General features: G+C 33.0%; 1 protein-coding gene and 1 non-coding gene across 3 annotated transcripts in view; both read left to right on the plus strand.

Annotated features, from left to right (window-relative positions):
- Positions 1–4,111: 4,111 nt before the first annotated feature.
- Positions 4,112–20,237, plus strand: part of LOC123682977 (synaptotagmin-15-like) — a 187,664-nt gene continuing 171,538 nt past the window's right edge. For both annotated transcript variants that reach the window (XM_045621836.1, XM_045621837.1), the window contains exon 1: positions 4,112–4,208. The gene's annotated coding sequence lies outside the window, so the exon portion shown is untranslated. The remainder of the gene's footprint in view (positions 4,209–20,237) is intronic.
- Trnaq-uug lies at positions 9,952–10,023 on the plus strand. The gene has a single exon. It is a non-coding gene; the product is annotated as a tRNA-Gln (tRNA).

Raw genomic sequence — 20,237 nt, forward strand, 5'->3', positions numbered from 1 at the left:
TTGGTTCAACGTTGGCACAAGTCAAGGGCGTAGATTTTTTTTTCTTGGGGGGGTAATCGAAGAAAAATTTTGACTACAACGTTGACTCATTTCTGTAATGTGAGAAAGAAACGAAGTTTGAACCAAAAGTTACTCGAAATACTAGCTTTGTTTTGATACCTGATCCGATTGTTTACCTTATACAGGGTGTTCCTTAATTGGAGATACAGGGTATTTCTCATAGTCCTACTTTTTCGTGATGCTTATAACAGTTTATCGAATTTTTATTAATCTTCTCCACAGATTGGGTAAATAAGTACCAAAAACTCATAACTAATTTATTCCTTACAGCTTACTGGATCTTTATAATAATTTGAATTTTTCTGAGGATTACTGAAGAATTGTTTGAAATTTTTTCTCGTAATCGGTAGCAGATACGACAAGAAACCAAGAAGTATAGTTCCGGAACAAAAATTGTTTTTTACATTTTTCCAAACTACCAGTGGTTCACCAAAAAAAGTTCTGGTGGAAAGAAGCAAGCACTTTTCCAGAAGAAATATCACCCTATAGATTTGCATTCAAAATTAGCATATCACATGATGAAATCTTGAAATTCAAACATCTGCGATCCTTTTGCTTTTAGCACGATCATTTGAGTGCCTATTTTAAATATTACAAACAAAATTTCAACATAGTCGGATCTGTAATTACAGAAATATTCTGTATATATATATTTTTTGCCTGAATTTTTTGGTGGAGGGATGAGCATGGGTTTTTTAAAGAAGCTTGGAATTATCATTGTACATACAGCTATGGTTTTGATGGCGATAGTGGTTTTTTTTTAAATTCAAAAATAATTAATTCGTCTTACTAGAATTTGCCGGTAAAACTATTATTAAAATGAGCCGCACAGTTTCAAAGAAAGAAATGAAAAACAGTGCAGAACTAAAGAAAAACATTATTTTTATTGGTAATCAAAACAGTGTGAGTTTATTATTTTTGTTTGTTATCTTTAACTTCCCAAACGGCTCATTCGATAAACATGAAATTTAGTATAGAAATAGTGCTCGACTGAAGAAAGGGAACTTTTTTAATTGCTTACTTTCCGTTGAAATCAAGAAATAACTAACTGTCATTTTTATTCATTAATATTTTTGTTCGTTTCAACCTACATATTCTGAATTACTTCAGTTGCTATTTATGGAATATGGATTTTTTCTAGTTTTCTTTTTTTCCATGATGTCATACTCAAAATCAAAAATTGCATGAATATAAAATTTTTTTAACCGTATTGAACATATAATAGAAAGAGAAAGATTAATTGAATGATAAAAATAGTATAACAATAATTTCAAGATCGATTCAAAATTTTCTATCTATCACGTGTTAAGTTAAAATTTGTGTAACACAGAGCTGCTTTTTTTTGTTTTTTTTTTAAAGAGCTGTTAGTTTTTAATTCAGTTACTCAGTATATGTAAAATATCATTCAAAATTTAATGATTAATTTCTTCATTATATTTTGTTGTAAAGCAAAATTTCGAAGATTCCAATTCTTATTTATATTAAATATTGAAATTCGAACAGAAAAAAGGTACTAACACCAACATTTTAATTCTCAATTATATTAATTGTTATAGTGAAATTCGAGCAATTACTGATATAGAAGGGATTCAATTTGTTCAAAATGCTTGGTAAATGGTAGGTATATTTAAGACTTTTGTTGAAGACAGAACAACAAGGTGAAGTTTCCGTTACACATTGTTTTCATTTCATAATTTTTAAATGGTTTCTGCAGTTTAAATTTTGTTTGTAGGTGAACATATCCTTCAGCGACTTTGGCCTTCCAGCTTCCAGCCATAGTGTCTCTTCGAAATTTGTAATTTTGTCATCATCAGCAAATAACGTCGCTAGAGTCGACGAATGCTATCGCTGTAAAATCATTTAAAACTCAATAAATTGAATCAATCCAATAAAAATCAGCATGAGACATTTCGTCAATCTTGTCGCCTTTTTTCTGAAGTTTGGTTCTTTGCATAATGCTTCATGAATGTGTTTTCTGAAAATGCCAAGACGTAAATTAAAAAACGCTGAGGCTAATAGTGCTATCGGAATGCTACATGGTGGCCTAACTCAGGTTGTTGTAGCGGAAAGGCTCCAAGTCAGCCAAAGGGTGATATCTCGACTTTGGATAGGTTCAGGGAGACAGGTTCTTTGTTGAAAAGACCAAGGCTTGGTGGGCGATGAAAAACAACACCTGCTCAGGATCGTTTCATCACCGTTTCGGCGAGAAGAAACCCTACATCTACGTGTAGAATGCTACGGAATACTCTTCAAAATGCAGATGGGGTCCAAGTTTCCATCGAAACCATCAGACGACGTTTGAGAGAGGTGAATCTAGGCTCTAGACGTCCATTAAGAGAAGTTTCATTAACACTTGACCATAAGCATCAAAGACTGGAATGGACAAGGCAACACATCAATTGGAACGATCATTGGCGTAGTGTCCTTTTCACTGATGAATCCAGATATGGATTATTTTCAGATTCTCGAAGAATAAGGATGGACAATCCCAATCATACCCCGTAATCGTCGCTATGTCCAAGAAGATTCTAGACGATAACGCTAGACCGCACCAGCCATAGTTGAGAATGCGCGCGAGGAGCTTGGTATTTCACATTTACCAATACCTCCGCACTTACCAGATTTGAATTGCATAGAACATGGATGGGATATGCTCCAAAGAAGATTAGATAATCATCAACCTACCCCAGAATCCTTAAATGATCTGAGAGAGCTTCTGCCCCGTTTATGGAACCAAATTCCTCAAGAAATGTTCCACAACCTCGTGTGTAGTATGCAAAGAAGATGTCAAGCTGTTATTGGTGCCCGTGGAGGCCATACATTGTATTGATAGTCTTAAAATGTTCGAATTCTCTGAAAATAAAATTTCGTTGTTTTACTCGATATGTCTTAGCAACCCTGTATACGCTGCAGAACTACAGGCTAAAATTAATTTTATTTCCCTTAACTTGAAATCATATTAATATGAATTTCCATCACAAAACTCTCATTGAAACTATATTTTTTTTGCAATTTAAGTCAATATCCATAACTCATGTGGAGCAGTTTATGTTAGGAAAACCTATAATTTCCTCAGTGAGTCTGTACCTACCGACCATGGGGGCTAGCTAAGTGCGGTTACGGTGGCCTCAGCTACCATCAGGGGCGACAGGTGTGAAAATTTTATGAACTGAAAAGTATATTAGAAAAGCTGCCGATTTAATATACTCTTATACCTATTCAAAATCGAAACGGCAAATGATTATAGCAGTGGAGAAGTGGTGGCAGAAATTTTCAAAATTAAAAAAAAAAATTTTTTTCAAAAGTATTATAGGAAACTTGAAATTCATATATATTATTCTTTGAAGTTTCAGAAGTTTAAACTCCTGAAGGCAGGCCGGTACGTCGGTTCCTTCGACCTGGCAGACAGTAAAATCTTTCCCCCCTCGAGTATAAAAATTCAGATTGGTCCAGATTTTGGTTCACTAACTTTGGCGTCAGATTGAAAAAAAGTTTCATGAACTCAAGTTTTTTCTCGGGAAAAGCGAAAAAAAAAATAGAAGTTAGTGCCCCAGCGGAATGTGATGTTTTTCTACCATCAGTATTCTTGAGGTACAAACAAAAATTTTTGTGTCACAATTAGTTATTAACGAATGCAAAAAAGTTTTCGTTTCCGAAAAGAGGGTGCTCACTTCATGGACAAAAACTGCAGATGAAATCGATTATCAGCTTCTTGAAATCACGACTGGCTAAGGAAAATAATTAATTTGCAACTTTCTGTTTTTTTTGCCCAATAATATTCCTAACTCACAAACCTTCCCATCCACGATTTCTCAGAATTTCGTCCACTCTTCACCTTATCCAATAATTATTCTGTTAAAAAAACAAACAGTAGCCAGTCTCCAAACTTCAAGTTCAACAAAAAACTGTCTAGAAGCAACTTTAGAAACTTTTAACAAGCACTTATCGGCAAGGGTAGGAATCTTCTAGGAAATATCGTGATAATTAGACTTCAGGCGCATTGGAGGTGAGCGTAGGTCGGCATTTCAGTTCAGTTCCATTACCCCTTAGTGCCTGCTAGGGGTTGTTTCAGTGCTTCCACCGCTTGCGAATCGGACGCACCACTGAAACGAGAGAGTCGCGTGAAAGTTTCTTTTTACTTCTTTGAGGTGAGTTTTTCGTTCATTGGGGCAGTTGGGTATATCGCAGTGTCATTTTGGGTTAAACAAGTGGAATTTTCAGCGTTTAATAATTATACACTGTGTCCGTAATGTATGGAACAAATTCATTTTTAGCTAAACAGACCATTTTAAGAAATAATCCTGAAACACGTCGATTTTTTATATTAATTTACCGTATTTTAAAATAATAATCTAATATACAGGGTGACTTCCTTTCGAGTAATTTCTTTTTTTTTTTAATGGAACACCCCCATTTTCTCTCAATTTTCCGATTACTCTAGCTGAGCTGATTCCAAAAATTTATCACATGTTGATTCCAATTGGCAAAGGGTGGACAAATATACAATAATTTTGTGTGTGCTCATAAAGTAACGCGTAACATTCTTTATTAGTTAAATTAACAATATTATCAAAAATACTTATTGTCTAGCGGCAATTGGTTTGAATGTAACACCCTGTAGTTTGTTACATTTTTAGATTAATATAAATGAGCTGTTTCCAAACATGATTGGTACTTGTGTTCTAGCAGACAGAATATGAAAGAAATTATTTCTTATTTTTATTAATCTAAAAATGTAACAAACTAAAGGGTGTTACATTCAAACCAATTTCCGCTAGACAATAAGTATTTTCGATAATATTGTTAATTTAACTAATAAAGAATGTTACGCGTTACTTTATGAGCACACACAAAACTATTGTATTTTTGTCCACCCTGTACCAATTGAAATCAATATGTGATACATTTTTGGAATCAGCTCAGCTAGAGTAATCGGAAAATTTAGACAAAATGGGGGTGTTCCATTTAAAAAAAAAGACGGTGACGTCATTACTCGAAAGTAATTCACCCTGTATATTAGATTATTATTTTGAAATACGGTAAATTAAAATCAACAATCGACGTGATTCAGGACTATTTCTTAAAATGGTCTGTTTCGCTAAAAATGAATTTGTTCCATACTTTACGGACACAGTGTATGTACGGTACACTTCAGCGCTTCTATTCTCATTATTTTTAAAAAGTAAAGAATAAACAGGCAGAATTCATCTGACACTGAAAGCTCTTCAAATGGTAGGTACTGTACGGTAATTATACAGGGTGGTCCAGATTTTAATGCAATAACTTTGGCGACGGATAGAACAATTCTTTCCATGAAAAAAATTCTCTTAAACATATATTGTAACAAGCTTCGTTATCGAGATACTGGGCGTTAAAATTTGAAAAAAAAAGAGTTTTTTACTTATAACTTTGATATTATTACTTTCATTGCATTAGTTTTTAGGCATTGAAGTCTTGATAATGTGATATTTCGAATTAGGTAAGTTTCTCCCTCCAAAATTATCCAGTGGTTTAGATATTGGGGTGCGTTGATCCTTTTCTTATTGAAAATGTACACCACTGTCTTTCTTCGAAAAAAATTTTCCATTTCTGAAATTAACAGAGCTTCAAAAAAAAAGTCTCTTGAATTTTTTCATAGAATAAAACATTTTCGAGATAATCCAGTATCAAGCAAACACTATTCAAAAAATTTACAACAATTTATTTTTTCAAATTTTCCCATTAGTGAATGAAAGTAAAAAAAAATACGTACTGTATCATAACGCTTTCAGATGACATTTAATTGAACATTAATAAAAATATTTTGTGAATATTTTTTTATTGTTTTTGTGTCTGAATTTTCTTTCTAAAATGTTCAATTAAACGCCATCTCGAAGCTTAATGACACACAAAATCAATTTTGTGCTTTCTTCTATCACTAATGGAAAAATTTATTTTTGTAGATTTTTGTGGATAGTGTTTGCTTTTCAGAACTCAATTATCTCGAAAATGGTACATTCTATGAAAAAAATTGAACAGATCTTTTTTCAATGAAGCTTTGTTGATTTCAGAAATGAAACAATTTTTTTGAAAAAAGCCAGTGGTGTAGATTTTCAGTAACCCTATATCTACGTCGCTGGATGATTTTGACAGGAGACGCTTAACTAGTTCGAAACATTACAATATCAATACCAATACCTAAAAATAAAAGCAATGGATGTAAGAATACTAGAGTAAAAATCTGATTCTTTTCAAACTTCAATACCTTGTATCTCGAAAACGGAGCTTGTTAGGATATATGTTTATAGGAACTTGTTTCATGGAAAGAGTTGTTTTATCCGACGCCAAAGATATTGCACTGAAATCTGGACCACCCTGCATATAAATTCAGATACAAATCATGATAAGAAATACCGAAAAAGAACCGATAATTTGGTAAAGACAGAGAAAATTTTTGTGAAATGAGGTATGCAAACAAATGTCTAGAATTTCAGGTATTATTTGAATTCGTTGAATATTGTGCAATAAAACAGTTCTGTTTATTCATTCATAATTTCGAAACTATTTCTCTTCACCAACTTACAAATTTCAATGTATTCTGAAATCTGAATGGTTGTTGTCTCTTGATTCCACTTCCACATGTATAATTTTTTTGTTGTCAATTGTGTGGGAAGGGTGAACATTATCTATTTAAAAATGAGGTACAAAGGAGAATTGTTTAATTTTTGGTAAAATTCATCCCATGTTCGTTAATTCTAGTTTTCCAGTGTAGTTTGAGTTAAACATGGTCCATAAACTCCTGATTTATTGTGTTTGGAGTTGAATCTTTTGTATTAAATAACAATGATATTCTAATCATTTTTATGAAGGTAATATTCAGGTTAAATTTGGAGATACTATAAGCTACTTTTTCACTTATATCACCTAAGTACGAAAATTTTCTACATTTTTGGGTGTCCCAAATTCGTTGTTTAGTCTCAGAATTTCTTCGAGCTAGGAAAACATGAATGGCATATTTACGGGCTCAATTTTTGAGAGAATTGATTTGGTGAAAACCGTAACCTTATTAATTCAACTATTTTCAAACTGAAAGGGAAAAGTGGAAAATGAAATAAAGGTTACCATAACTTCTTTATTACTGCTGCTATAAACATGAAGAAAAAATATTTTAGAAACACTTCTTCTAGTAGAATTTATTGGTATGATTATTTATTTTTTATTGCCATTAGTTTTGAAGTTATAATACAAACTTGTGTTTTTCAAATGTGGGTAAACCATAAAAATTACTCGGTATATCAAATAAAATCGTTTTTTTTTCCTCTCTCAAAAATATATCATATAACATGATATATAAATTCCTCATCAACCTTTAAAAACCATAAAAAGTTTCAGTTTCACACAGGAAATCAATCCATATTCGGTGGCTACCAAGGTCTCTGGATTAATAATGTTAAATTTTTCCTTTAGTTACATCTTAAGAATAACATCAATTTTAAAATTGTTAAAAAAATCAAATAATGTAAAATGCGGAGAACTTGGTAGCCACCGCATATTTTAATTATCTGAAGTTCAGATTATCACAGGTAGGTACCTGGTTAATTTTCCGTGTGAAACTGAAATTTTTGATGATTTTTATAGTTCGATGAGAAATTTAAATCTCACATTATTAATATTAATTTTTATATATTTATTGTACATATTCCTACTTCGTTTAGAGGCTACTTAGGGGAACATCAAATGAACATTTAAAAGTGCATTGACCTCTTCATAAGTTTTTTACAGGGTGATTTTCGGATTTCATTCGAATAAATTCTTAAGTGCCTTCATGAAATCAACATTTTCAGAAATCTGAAAATCAAAGTCCGGCTCTGAATATGTTTGTTGTTTTTCTCTTTCGCGAAAATTTCAATGTTTGATGGAAATTTTTCAAACCGTAGTAACTAGAAATTGAGGAAAAACTGCCAAAAAGATTTGTCCTAACACTATTGTAGGATTTTAAACTTAATAATGAATATCAGTTTTTACTTTCGTTTAACATGAAATGATGATTTCCTCATGGGAATCAATAAGTATAAGAAGCTTGAGTATCTGTGATCTCTACACATCATATAGTATTTTCATAATTTCATATGATTTTTAGAACCGAATTTCCCATTGAATTTGTTCTTAGGATTGGAATACCCTGGTTATTGAGCACGATTCAGTTTTGAGCTAGAAAATTTACAAAACAAAATAAAACAAAACGAAAGAGCTCATACGTTGGGCGCAAAGTTTCTTTTATATTAGACATGTGCAATATTGCCATGATCTCCTATACAATCTTCAAAATACAATTTACGAGAAATTATCTAATATATCCAGCAAGTTTTTCAACGAAATCTTTCAGGTTACGTTTTGTTTCAATGTTTGGAGGCCAGAATTGACCCGTTATAGAATGTAATCAGGGACCTTAACGAGATTGAGTATTTGCCGAGGTATTTGCAGAAAACCTAGGCTGTTCGGAACAGTTCGTCCAAACAATAGTTCGAAATGATACGGGTCTTAGACCTTCTGTTTCTGTCACAATTTCTATCGCTTTTGTTAATTTCAATTGTTCGAATGATGATAACAGCCCAGAGCCAATAAAATATTTCCCGTCTTACCTCATCTGAATGCAGGGCCGTCGCTAGGGGGTAGGCAGGGTAGGCGGTCGCTAGGGCGCCAAAATTCAGGTGCGGTATTTCAAATTGGATCAACAGAAATTCCATGTTTAGAAATTCAAAGAGCCGAATGAAAATTCAATTCAGTCTAAAACAACGAAGGAATGATGCAGACGAATTTAACATCAAGGGATATCCATTATATGTACGTAAATATCTCAGATGGCATGATATCCTCTAACCTGTATAAGAATTCTAGATAATTCAAGAAAAATATTCAAACAAAAAAATTAACTAATATGTCTATATAACACACCACCAACTGACTTTAGATTTGGGTATTGATATTAAACAAGTGAGTGCAAAATTTCAAGCTGATCACGTGGTCAGAACCATAAAAAATAAAAAGGGAATATTGAAAAAGAACTACTAAATACTCAATATTTAGTAGGTATTGAGGAAGCTGTATGGTTGATATTTTGCATATCTACAAAGAATAATCATATCAATTTCGTCTTGATAGCATCATCAGAACCATAGAAAATTGAAGAATAATGTTAAAAAATATATACCTAAAATTTAATTGACAGTGAGTTAAAAATTCTCAAACATAAAGAATAACAATTTTATTCCTCTTGGTGATCAGCAAAATTAGGTGGGTACAATCATAAAATTATTTCCAAGGGCGAAAGAAAAAACGAGTGCTCAAAAACTCCAGATTAATGTGATGCTTTCACATTTTTTCACATTTCGCTCGTAGTTCCCTCGAAAAGTCCATCAGATTTAAGATTTTACGCATTATTTTTCAAATTTCAATCCATTGTTCTGAAAATCAATTGGACATTTAAGGCCTAGCAGTAACATGAGATTTCAAGAAATTGTTTGTTTCTTTTTTCAGTCCTTAGCATGTTCAGATATTTTCTGAATAGGTATAGATACCTAAGCTAAAAAGTTTGGAAGTTTCCTTAGAATAGATGTTTAGCAAAATTGGTTTTGATTGGTGCTTTCAAAATAATCATATAGGACAGTTTTCATCAAAGTATAATGAGTTATAATATCACAAGAGCATAGACAATATTCGATTATACACCGATTCACGAGACGCCGTACGCCCGTAACTGTTGGTTCATCAAAACATGAGTTAGATTCAGAAAAATATAATTATTTTCAATAATTTTAGAGAATATTCTCCTCATATGATATTCTATTGGATATTTGAATGAATTAACAATGCGTAGATATATAACGACGCTGTTGGCATTGATAGCCAACCGGTTCCATGGTGTAATGGTTAGCACTCTGGACTTTGAATCCAGCGATCCGAGTTCAAATCTCGGTGGAACCTTCCTTTTTATCTTTCGTCTTTCAGGAGGGAAGGAAGAAATTTGAATTATAGTTGTATCTGATCGCCGTCTTATAAAAATAGCTACTCGTTTTAACACTAATGCTATGATTTTTAGATGTATCATTATCGAATTGCAGCATTCGATACTTGTTGATTACAAATATAAAATCATAATACATTCTCGTAATACATAAAATAAATTCAACTTGTACGTGTGATTTCAGTTATTTTTTGAAGCTAGTAATGAATTATTGAATAAAATTCAAATGAAACTACCAATATGGTGAACGCATTTTTAATTCGAATATAAAATTATTTTGTTCGATGTCCATGAATTCTATTATGTGGGATGAAAAATATTATTGAGAATGAAACTTAATTAAAAAGAATAATATGACTTGGATCCCTAATGCTTAGGTATAACATTATATCGTGAAAAATTACCTTAAAAAATTATCGCAAAAAATAAAAAATAAATGTATTCGAGAGGTCTTGGACTGGAGACAGTTCCTCTGAAATTTGACTTGAAGATTTAAGTGATTATTTAACATTAAAATACTAAATTTCAACCTAGTTGTTGTTCAACAATACTGGATATATTTTTTTGATATTCTATTTGAATTCTCTACATTTATGGTTAAGCGATTCACATGGAATTCTGCATTAAACATTAGATATTTTACACCTATTTGCAGAACTTCAACTCGGTCGGATCTGTAGTAACTGAAAAAGTAGGTTCTTTTTTTATATTACCTTTGAGTTTTGTATATTTTTGACCGAAGAATCACTATGAAATCTCGGATTAATCTCAAATTGTTAATTCAAATATAAATACAAGTACCTTTGAACATGAACGAATTTGTCGTCACTGAATTATTGAGTACCGTATCCACTTATTACTTCCAGATGATTTTTGAATTTTTTCTGATTTTGATAACCCGATCAAATTAAAATTTTTGTTTTACGAATTCATGATTCTGAGATTAACAAGAAAAATTTTCGAATAGCTGTACTTACGGAATCCTAAGTCGAATTTGACCCATTTACGATCCCAACTGTTCGAGAACCGAACCAACCCTAACAATCTTCAGTGCTCAGATGTTTCCGCTCAGGAGTTATCGTGTTTACGGCTGGACGGATATAATAATAATAATAATAATAATAATAAAGGTCTTTATTATTTAGACATTAGTTACAGAAAATATATCATACAAATAAATAGGGCGAGGTTCAGTGTGGGTAATTGCACATTTCTGTACAACCCCCACCTGTTCTTACACCTAACCAATCGAATTCGATCATCAATTGGTCATCATGGTCTCGACCTCAAGCTCCAAATTAAGTAATACAGACATCGTGACGTGATAATATTCATTATTCATTGAGAATACTCACCTTCCTACTTGAGTACAAATAATATTTTGCATTTTACATGTGAAAAATGAAAGTTGCATGATAATTAGTTTGGTTATTAATTGATGAATTTTATGGAAGTTTCCAGAAATTAAACATGGGTAAACATGGTATATTTTCCCCCTACTCTTTTATCCAATGACACTAAAAATGGGTTGCCATGTTTTGTTATGATTGAAAATACAAACGAAAATTAAAGATTTCTGGGATATTTTATACGAGTTTATGAAATCTTCTTGAACAGATCAGAAGCAGAACTATTAAAACTAATAATTCATTAATTCATCACAGCTCAGATTTTCATGATAATATTGATTTTCCTGATAATTTCCAGGGAATTGTTTGAATTTCTTTTCTCGAAATCAGTAGCAGATACGACAAAAACACAAAAAACCAACAAATTCCGTACTACACCTTTTCAATTTCAAATTGGGACTCAAAAAAATCAAATTGGGAATTAATAAATTCAAATTGGGAAAAATCAAATTCACATTGTGACTAAACACATTCAAATTAGCAATAATTTATTTCAAATTGGGAAGTCAATATTGATATTTAATTTAATTTTTTCTATGAAATTCACGCATCTTTGTATGTCAAGATCCAGTAAAGGACGAATTTATACGAAATTTTGATTCGAAAAAATACTCTATATCAAAATTAAATGCAGAATATTTCCAAAATTACATTGATGTTTTTTCACAAATACAAAAAGTGAAATAATGGATTGACATAGAAATTAATGTGTTTAGTGCCAATTTGAATTTGATCATTCTCAATTTGAATTTTTTTAGTCTCAATTCTAAGTTGAAAAGGTATGGATTAAAATTTTTTCTTTCACTACGAGTAGTCCACCAAAATTCTGGTGGAAAGGTGGGCACTGTTCCAGAAAAAATATAATCCTGTAGATTTTTGATTGAAATTAACATATCAAGTGAGGTGAACTCGAAATTGAGTATCCATGCCAATTTTCACTTGAATATTTTGTGTAGTGCAGATGCTTAATAAAAATCCAATTTTAACACCCTGTTCCTCGAAAACAAAGCGTTTGCAGCCCAGATTTATAGGACTTTCTTCCTCAAAATTATCCGATGAGTATTTCATGTTCTTTTGTACTTTCAACTTGGGAAAAATCTGTATGATAATATTCAGGAAATCAGAGTATGAAAATGAAACAAATCTTTTAATAAAATGAAATTAAAAATTAATATTGGATACCAAACTATTAAAATTTCAAATCAAAAGGTCAATGAATTCTGCGGTTTGTCTAGCCGAAATAACTCTGAATTGCGTGCTAAAATTTACGATGCGAAAACATTCTTTTCAACTCTATTAATATTCAGACAGAAAATATTTATTCAGTCCGCTCCTACAACTTCCAAAATGGAATTGAGAGAATTTTAGACGGGTTATTAGAAATGACGAACAAAATATGGAAGGCCCTTTCTCAGAGGGCTAATTCTGCGCCGTTATGTCTGTCTGATGAAATTGCGTAGCACGGCTTTGAAACGTTTCGAGCCGGTGGTGGAAAGTCCTTGATATTTTTGTAATTCAATTCGTTCCCACGTTATCGGATTATAATCGGACGGCACAGCAAATCTGGAAAATTCTTCTCACTGAAGTGAAATGGGGAAAGAATTAGGTCAAGAGCGCCCTCTAGTTGTAGATAAAAAAATTATGTTCGGCGAAATTCAGCGTCGAGTTACAATCTATGATCTAGGAACTTATGAAGATGCCTACGGAAATAATAGTCGAAACGTCAGGTTAAAAACCTATAAACCGACTTATAAATTAACGTTATATGATAGATTGAAATGATGGCATGTGGATTCTTTTCTCTGAATATTATCAATTTGGTCTTGGTTCATTGTGAGTTTATTCTTCCCGAGCCATTTTTCGAAGTTTTCCAAATATTTTTCTCCGGTTTTGCATTCATCTGGAGTTGAACCAACGGAGATTACTGATACGTCGTCGTCTTACATTACGTTAACATCTCGGGTATCATTGGATATTACTTCAATCAAATCGTTTGTGTACATTATATGAAGTAGAGGACCTCAGAGCTTTCCTCTGAGTAGGGGATCTAATACTGATCCTTGGGGAACCCCTCTTTTCATATTATTTGCTCGCCATTTTTCTCTATATTCTCCCTGTTTAGAATGATCGGAATAGTTTTGAAGTTATACCTCTTATACCATACTTTTCCATTGTTTGCAATAAGATGTCGTATCAAACTCTTTGGTCAAATGTACTAGAAAAGTGTCGGTGTTATCTGAAATATATCAATGATTTTATTACAGAGTTGAGAACTTTATATAATGTATTTCAAATTATGTATATACATTTGAGATTAGAGATAGTGGACGGTAGTTATGGAAATTGTCTTTTTCTTCTTTCTTGTGAATCGGTTAAACCCAAGCTTCTTTGAGGGCTTGTGTATATTTCCGTATTGAAACATTTGATACATTATATGTATTGAGGGCAACGTTATAGGACTTTTTTCCTTAAAATGATCCGTGGACATTATCCCTTGTACCTGCAATTTAGGAACAACCTGTATATCGTCGTTTCGACAAGAGATGGCAGCCTTCAAAACTGGATGACATTAAAGAAGAAATGACACTATTGATACCATATGATAACTCCTATTTGTATTGACATGAATAATTTACATTATTATTTCACTTATCTTCGAATTCGAAATTGTTTCAAACTGTATTCAACATTCAAAAAGTAATATATTGTTATTTGGTTTCATTTCTTAAAACTGGAGAAGATCACTGAGTTGTAACAAGACTTTTTGAGAGCTGGTTCATACACATGTAATTAATGCTGAAAGTAAGAAAAATATTGATGAATAAATATGTAGGACAGTCAGCTACTTCTTGACTTCAACAGAAATTAACTTTTTCAGATTATTACTTTCACTTTCATCACCATTCATTCGTGTCATTTGGAATAAAATAACGAAACAATACTATTTCCAACAATGAGGTACATAAAATTTTTTGACAGAGATCATTCTTCAGTCTACGAGTTTTTATAAGTTCATTACTTCAGATTCCTTTGCAAGCGGAGAAATGCTGTTATCTCTAAGGAACGATCTGGCATTCGAATTCTCGAAAAATAGGATATTCTTGAATAACTCTCCATCCGTTCCATGTTGGTTTTTGTAGGTAAAATTTAAAAAGTTGTCTATCTTTAGTCGAGCACTATTTGTGTGCAAAATTTCATGTCTATTGATTCAGCCGATTAGGCGGTTAAATATTACAAACAAACATTATAGAGAGTGTACATAAAGTAAGGAATAAATTTAATTCATTATCAAGAAAAGGAAAGCTTTCCGAGAAAATCCGCAGACCTATAAAATTTTATTTCAAAATGAACATCTTTTGAATTATTACTCAAATTGATGACGTTATTAATGTTTCGGCGATGACGTCATTGACTTTTTTCAACATGGTCCCGTAATTTTGTTTTGTGCCATTTGAACGAGCTTAGTTCTTTCCACACAGCACATCAAAAGTTTCGTCATGTTACATAAGGAAATTTTTGAGAAAATTAATATTATGCGATAAATCAAAAATTCCTCAATTATTCAAATTATTGTGAAGTAAGAATAAAACACATTGTATCCAGCAGAGCGGGCGAGACTGGTGTAATCCTAGGTTATTTTGGCAGCAGGATATTCATTATTTATCTTTTTTTTTTAGTTATCACCTCGAGACGTCTCACCATAACGTGGGTGAATTCGATGCATATTTAAAGGATAAGAATGGCGAGGAACCAAATTGATTAGTACTGGGATATTTTGGCTTATCTGAATTCAGTCAGCAAGGTTGCACAGTTTCCAGCACCCAGTGCCAGATGAGAGACCAGAAAAATCAACCAGGTTGAAGGCGGATGCTTTGAAAATGAAAAATGACAAAATTTAAGGAATGCTCAAGTGGGGCTGGTATTCTGGGCGGATTTAACATACGCCGATGTTACGATTTCGAAGGCAACAAAGAAAAAAAGTAGGGTCGTTTACGGCTAGTTTTTATAATCCATTCGAAAAAGCTCTCCTTGGTTAAGACCGTTTCATTAGGAAGTCGCCATCATATGGAGCTTGAAAGTAGCTCCGGTTTCATGAACACATTCCGACCGTATTTCAGAGAAAGATTCATTTTATTAGTAAGTGTTAAATCTCCTAAGGTTGCCTACTCAGAGAACTAGTGGTTTATTTTCTGCATATGGTAATATTTCATTGAAATTGAAATTTTGTTGAATTGAAATTGAAATTTCCTGTGAAAAGTGAAAGTAAATGAAGGTGTTCAATTTCAAATATGATAAATTCAACAAAAAAAGATTGTGTGGTAGAGAAAAACGTGTGATGGGAATGACACAAAAGAATGAGGTTATGCTTGGTAGTCAAAGAGCATGGGTGAAGAAAAGGATCCCTTTCTTCCCATTAGTGGGCCATAATCGGAAATCAATGAGGAAGGACACTCGAAAACATTTTTCTAATCTCAAAATGGTTTTATGATTTGGCGAGACGTTCTCGAGCCAAGTTACGAGGTGTGCGCCTTTTCCCAGGTGTTTGGTATTACGTTCCGAGATCGCTGGTGGACTCTTCAGATAATCAATCCAGCGAACTCTGCCTTATACACATCCTCTCACACCATCGTGGAGAGGTGACTCTGTTGCAACGCGATGACCCCTATAAATCCTCCAGGGCCAAAGTAAGTGTGGCGCTATAACCTATGACGCCATCTGTGAACAGATGGAGTCACTACAATGAAAAACGTTTCATTTGTGAAGGAAACTTCTCACGGAAAACAGGATTTTAAATCCTTCTATGAAACCGGTCCTTAGGGACTCATAGAGGTCTTTGGAACTTATACTTCGGGCGCGGAACCGGACAATTTCTTCGAATATTTGAGTGACAAATGATACAGTCAAGGTGTTTAGAAAATAAGAATCCGTAATTGAGCTATTTAATCTTTAATTGGTAGAAGACAAACCAAAACTGAGATTCTAAGGAAGGAAGAGTTATGTCAGAAGTAGTTTGAAAAGGGGTTTTAAAAAAGTTTCGGTTGGCCTATATACCAACCTAGCACCGCGAGATAGGGGCAAGTGAAAACGATCTTTTTGATTTTTTTTCTGAGAAACCATCAATACTTCCTTCTTCGAAAATAAGTATTGTTGAGTAGTCCCTAATTCTCTCAGATTCAAATAATTCTGTTAGTTTTTTATATTTTGTTCAAGTATCGCATCATTTAACGAAATAAAACGAAAGATCTTGGCTTTTGAGCCCACTGACTTAAAATTTTGTTCTAGTTTAATTTTATTCATTATATTTCATTTGAAATAATTTTGAATTTCATTACCTGATATCTAATCCGGTTCCCTAAGAAACGGAATCAACAACAAGACCTTTACATTAAAGCTACAGACCGAATCCACAGTGAGATTTTGGATTCTTGAAAATTATTTCTCTCCGAGACCACTGGAAAGCCGCTCTTCCAGGGGTTGTAAACTACATCAACCGGAGACAAGTAAACTTGGTATTATCGGTAGTTAGACAATCACATTTGGTCACATCGATGACCCAGCTTTGAGCTTAATAGAGTTATATTGATTGATTATAGACAGTTAATTAAACCAACTTATTGATCAAATGTTCGAACTGAAGTCCTTCCTAACCTAAGCCTGGCAGTCTCATGAACGAACAATAAATTCTCGTTGGGCTTTAGTGACAGTTTGTTGAGTAACATTGTTACATTCAATTGTTTGTAATTCTAGTTCTCAATTTCTCGATATTAAAATCATCTTGAAATAAAAGTTGACGTTTCCGCGGATTTGGTCGATAAGCTTTCCCCTTTCGATAAGATGATGAACTTTTACTTTATCTATAGCAGTTGCAATGGACTAGTTTTCATTTTTTTGTTAAGGCATAGTTCTAAAAATTTAAGTAAAATGAAACAAAAATGTGGAAGAATCTTCGAAATATCTCTAGAAATGAAAAAGTTATGGGACTTTGAAGTTGCGCTTGGAAGAATAATTTCATAGTACGTGTAAGTGGCGTGACGTCACACACTAGACGACTGGTATTCGCAGAGTGCTTACGAATTCATTGGTGTACAATCACTTGTGCCGTTCGTGTCGTGTTTTGTTCGATACACGATGGCTGAAATAACTTACTATATACATACATATAAATTCCTTTTTTTCTTTTTACTTTTTACTCCTCACATTAATATGTTTTGCCATTGATAGACTTCAACAACCAGTACTCAACTACAAACTTTTCATGAAACGTTTTTTAAATAAATCATCGTTATAAGTTGAACCATGATGAAGCAAACTCAAAAGTAGATACTTACTTGAAAAGTTTATCTCCTTTTATTTCAGCACTGACATAAGATGGACTTGAAGAAAAAAACTCCATCACTGCGAATATATCTATTTTAGGCAAATTATCACTTTGTCCTTTCACGAAGCCTTCTTCCATTATGGTGACATAAAAACAAAACTCGAGTTAAAACTACACTCTACAACTACAAACGGCGCGAGAGCCTTGGCGCGGCTAAGTATTTGAACCTAATTTATGGTGTAGCGATCACAGGCAAGTGCCGTGACGTCACAGACCAAAGACGTTCCGCGCTAAAATACGTAAATTTAAATAATCTATTTCTCAGTCATTTATTGATGGATTTTCAAAATGTTTTCACTGATTTATCAGTTTTGCTCTATATTTTGATTCTATCGTGTCAAATATAGTATTATCATCATCACTAAACTAGTTCATTGAAAAAAATGTCAAAATTGTCATCAGTGACGTCAAAAGATGCGCATCTTGAAATAAAACTTGACGCGTTCTCGGATTTTTTTGAAAAGCTTTCCCTTTACGATAAGATGATAAACTTATTCCTTACTTCATCTGCACACTGATTTAGTATGGACTATAATTTCAGAAAGGTAGGTACTGATTACAGACGATGACAATATCAAGTTAGAGGTGTCCTAAGTTCTTGTTATCCTCGGGTCAGACGAACATTATTATCTCCCATCATTTGTGACGGCTTGTGGAAACACAGGATTTGAAAAGCTTTGAGATGTGAACTGTGGAGTAATGGAACGTATAATGAGGAATTTCTATTCAGAGTTCATCAAGCTAACTGAACTGATGTTTACAACTCGATTTAGTTTGGTAGCATGTCCATTGTGTGATTTCATGAAGCTCTTATTACGTCAATCAAATAATGCATATTTTCGGTTCATTTTCAGCTAGATTACAAACTGAAATTAGCGACGAGATTGGTCCATCAAAGTTTTTGTGAAACCCGCAGAAGAGTTGTCAAAGTTGTGGAATATATAAATGGATTATAATTATCTACGGTCAGTTGGAGTGTTGCACTCTCAACGAATTTGCATATGTTCGTGTGATTTGCATACTTGAACCTAAAATAATTTCATGAAAAATTCATCGGAGGCTGATTACAATCGATTAGGTACCTATATCATGATACTAGCTTCGTGTTTCTGTTGATGACAAAAGTAGTAGTTTCAATACGTTGAATAATGGAGTTCCGCAAGGATCGGTTTTGCCTTCCATCCCTGTTACCTTATCTGAAAAATTCATCTATTCCGATGATATTGCTCGTGTGTTTCGTCATTCTGATTTCGAAGTTATTGAGAATATGTACTTTAAATGAAGATTTAAAAATTATGGAATGTTATTTTCTTGAGTGACGTTTATGCTCTAATCCCAATAAAACAGAAGTTTCCTGTTTTCATTTGAATAATCAACAAAAATTTAGAAAATTGAAAGTAACTTTCAATAATTTCGTCTTGAATCCTAATTATATCCCCAAATATCTTGTAGTTAAACTTGATTCTTCTTCGAATTCCAAGGTCCACTTGGAAAATTTGCCTATGAAGTTGTCGAGGAATTGTATTCTTCAAAATTAGCTGGATCTTTATGGGGCGCTGATGCCAGCACTCTTCGTACCGTTGCTTTGGCCTTGATTTTTTCTGCTGCTGAATGTTGTTGTTCTGTTAGCTTTGATAGTGCTCATGTTCATAAAATTGATGCACAGCTTAAAGTTTCTAAGAGAACTATCAGTGGAACTATTAGATCTATATATTTACATTGGTTACCAGTGTTATTACCGAGGTTATCAAATATACCTACTTCCGCCTCATATTCGTAGACAGGTCGTAGTCCGGAAATCTTAGGATAAATTTTATTTCTACCCGAACTTATTTCCAATTGTATCTTACCTCCCAGATACTAGGACTGCCAGATTGAAGTCACGCAAATCTTTATGGATTAATACCTTCCTTCAATCTAATGGAAGTGACAAGAAAACTTGGCTCGAAATAGAGTTTTTGGAATGTCTTAAACAGAAGTGTTATCGTTGATCCTTCAGAGAAAATTCCAGGTTCAATCTCTCGAGGAAAATTTGGTGTATTTTAAATCGACCTAGGACTGATCATGGTCGTTGCAATAGTATGCTCTCCAAATGCAATTCTAATGGAAGCTTACTATATGAGAGTGGTGTAGAAATAATCATTGACCACTTAGTGAATACTTGTCCAATATAAATTTCATGGTGGTTTCCAATCTATCCATTTAGTTTGAGATTCTGTTTTAGAATGGGTCGCTGACTTCAAATCAATATAATGGAAACTAGTAGGTTAGTCATTACTCATGTCTGGCTCTTTTATGCTCTGATTTAAGATTTAATTAAAATATTTATATGTCATCAACTTATTTATGGTGAAGAGGAAAAATGGAAATTATTTGAATGAAGAAG

Source organism: Harmonia axyridis, chromosome 6, assembly GCF_914767665.1.
Source record: "Harmonia axyridis chromosome 6, icHarAxyr1.1, whole genome shotgun sequence".
Lineage (NCBI taxonomy): Eukaryota > Metazoa > Arthropoda > Insecta > Coleoptera > Coccinellidae > Harmonia > Harmonia axyridis.